This window comes from Aptenodytes forsteri, unplaced genomic scaffold (genome assembly GCF_000699145.1).
Source record: "Aptenodytes forsteri isolate BGI_AS27 unplaced genomic scaffold, ASM69914v1 Scaffold14, whole genome shotgun sequence".
Lineage (NCBI taxonomy): Eukaryota > Metazoa > Chordata > Aves > Sphenisciformes > Spheniscidae > Aptenodytes > Aptenodytes forsteri.
Genome location: NW_008794457.1, coordinates 2,095,985 through 2,099,172, shown reverse-complemented (window position 1 = coordinate 2,099,172; position 3,188 = coordinate 2,095,985). Strand labels below are relative to the sequence as shown.

The 3,188-nt window shown below is 64.0% G+C and overlaps 1 protein-coding gene across 1 annotated transcript in view; it reads right to left on the bottom strand.

Moving 5' to 3' along the window:
- Positions 1-3,188, bottom strand: part of MTSS1L (MTSS1L, I-BAR domain containing) — a 20,302-nt gene that overhangs the window by 15,928 nt on the left and 1,186 nt on the right.

Genomic DNA, 3,188 nt, shown 5'->3' with positions numbered 1-3,188 from the left:
GCGGCTTCTCTGATGGCTAATAAAGGCTGAGCACAACCTCTTTCCCCTCCTGGGTTTTTCCCCTTCCAGTCTGGCCATGCAACTTTGTAGACCATGGAGACCTCAGGATTTTGGGTGATCCCTTCCTCTTCCTCAGAGGGCTGAAGGCAGCTTATGGGTTTGGAAATTTGAGGGGAGGAAAGGAGATGGTGCACCGGCAAGCTTTGAGACCCTGGCCAGCAGCAGAGCAGAGGCCTCCAGTGCCCGTGGCCTCCCCCAAAGCGGTGAAGGCCAAAACCACCATCATGGAGGGCTCCAGCCCCACAGTGGGTAGCCTCAGTCCCCGACTCCCCCGAGCCCACGAGCACCGACGGGGCAGGAGGGGAGGTCTGGGGTCCCCCCAGCCCTGAATGGGGTGGTCGTGCGGGGATGTGGACAGGTCACAGGTGCTGGGGAGGCCACCCCAGTGCTGGCCCAGCGAGGCCACCCCGGTGCCATCCTGGCCAGGCCATCCTGATGCTATCCCGGTGAGGTCATCCCAGCAAGGCCAGTCCCAGTGCCCTTGTGGCGAGGCCATCCCAGGGCTGTCCCGGTGCCACTGCCCCAGTGAGGCCAATCCAGCGCTGTCCCAGTGAGGCCAGTCCTGGCAAGACCAGTCCCAGCAGTGTCTTGGAGAGGCCAGTCCCGGTAAGACCATCCTGGTGCCGTCCCAGTGAGGCCAGTCCCAGTAATGCCAGCTCCAGTGCCATCCCAGCAAGGCGAATCCTGGTGCCGCCGTATGGTGAGGCCATCCCAGTGCCACCATCCCAGTGAGACCAGTCAGAGTGTTGTCCTGGTGAGGTTAATCCTGGTGGCGTCTCGGCGAGGCCGTCCCAGTGCCAGCCTGGCACAGCCAGTCCTGGTGCCACCATCCTGGTGAGGCTACCCAGGTGCCACCATCTTGGCAAGGCCATCCTGGTGCCATCCCGGCGAGGCTGATCCCAGTGCCACTGTCCCAGCAAAGCCATCCCAGCAGGGCCAGTCTTGGTGCCACCATCCCGGCGAGGCCATGCTGATGGTGCCATCCTGGCGAGGCCAGTCCCGGTGCTGCTGTCCCAGTGACGCCATCCTGGCGCCACCATCTGATGGCAGTGCTGGCAGCTTGCAAATCCCCGCGGGGCGGCCACCAGGCTGGGACATGAGCACCGGAGCCGGCTTTGCAGGACATGGGCCACTGCACATCCCCGTGAGCCCAGCTTGGTGGCACCTCTGGGGACAGAGTTTGCACCAAGGGGGCACGGGACCAGCCCAGCGTTGTTTTTTGGGGACCACGAAAGCCCCCGTTTCCTCACGAGTCAGCAAAGAAGGGGTTTGAGGATGCCACTTCATGTGCCACTTGTGGCAGCGCCCTGTCTCGGGGCTGTGAGTCCCCAGGGACTGCCATTGCCGGAGGGCAGGGCCACCGTCCCAGGGCCACCTTCCTGCAGCCACCCCCGGAAGGGCGAGCAGAGGCTCCCCCCAAACGAGGGGGCAAGTCACGATGCCCCCCGCTCTCCACGATGCCATGCGAGAGGAGGGGATGAGGACAATGGGGACAAGGACATGTCAAGGTCACCCAGGGACTCCGAGCACGCTGGAAGAGAGGCAACAGGAATGAAGTGGGCTCAGGGACGCCGCCGGCTCAGGGATGGCCACCAGGCTTCACTGCCCGAGTCCTCCCCAACGGAGGCCGACAGGTGCCGAAAAGCCACCCGCCACCGAAATAAGGTCCCTCTGTGCCCACCCTCAGTGCAGGGGTCCTGGCCGTGGGACCCTAAGCACATCGCTGCCATTGAACGCCATCAGCTCTTTGGGCAGGGGATTATTCTTCCCTGTCCGCCAGCGCCCGCGCCAGGACGCCCACGTGGCTGGGAGATGGGGACAGGGACAGGGACAGGGACGACGCACCCTTAGGGGCCACCGGCACTGGGCCGGGGCTGTGCAGGGTACGAGCCGCGCGCGGTGGGGCTTTTTTCTTCTTTTTTATTATTTTTGTCTCATCTTTCCCACCTACAAACGGCAAGAAAATGAATCCAGCCCGGTTTCCTCAGGCACGCCGGTGCGTGACGCCACGGTGAGGGGCTCCTGGCCCAACCACGTCGGCTGCGCTGGCACCAGCCGGGGAGGTGACGGCTCTGGGCTGTCTCATCCCTTCCGCAGCCTCAGCGGGGGGGAATGGGGAAACTGAGGCATGGGCTGCCCCCACCTCCACCCTGGGGCCATGGGGCTCAGCCGGGCTGCCAGGAGGAGGTGGCTGGGGTGGAGGCGTTTGGGGCGCCCGATCACCGCGGCACCATTCCCCACCAGCCCCGGCCACCACCGCCTCGGGGCTGGCGCCTGGGGAGAGCCGGGATTTTCTCCCTCGAGGGCTTTTCTCCCAGCCGGGAGCTGGAGTCTGGCCCCGCGGAGCCACCCCCGCCCCTCGAAGGGGTTAATCTCCTTCTCAGCAAGGCTTTTATTTTTTTTTTTATCCCCCCCTCCCCTGCTTTGGCAATGACAGCATTGTCTGGACTAGGCTGCAGCAAGAAGAGAGGAAGAGGAGGAGGAGGAGGAGGAGGAGGAGGAAGAGAGCTTTTGCCTCCTGAAAATGACTGGGGCTAAACCCCAACGCCGGAGCTGGCAGCGGGAATTTTGGCCCCCCCCGAGATGAAGAAACCCGGCTGGTGCCCTCTTCCCCGCTCAGCCCCCAGGCAAAAATGACCCCCAGCACTTTTCCTTTATTTTTTTTAAAATGAAAAAAAAAAAAAAAAAAAAGGCTTTTTTTTTAAACATGGCCCCATCCTGCTCCCAGGGAGGGTGGAGGCAACGTCCCTTCCCCGGGCTGGGAAATGGGATGGAGGAGCCGGGGGACCTTTTTGTTCCACTGGTGCAAACCCAAGCGGGTCCGGCAGAAATCCAAGCTGGGGAGCGGAGGGTGGCGGGGCCAACGCGATGCCCCAAAACGGCAGCGATGCCCAATGCGGGGCCAGTGGTACCCGACGTGGGCCAGGGGGGGGCAGCAGTGGCCGGGTCGGTGAGCCCCGCCATGGGGCTCCGGTACCCGGTGACGGAGACGGGGCTGATACGGGGCTGCGATCCCCAGCACGGGGTCTGATGCCCAACGCGGGGCCCCGATGCCCAATATGGGGTTGATGCGGGGCTCCGGCACCCGGTGCCGGGCTCCGATGCCCGATGTGGGGCCCCGATGCCCC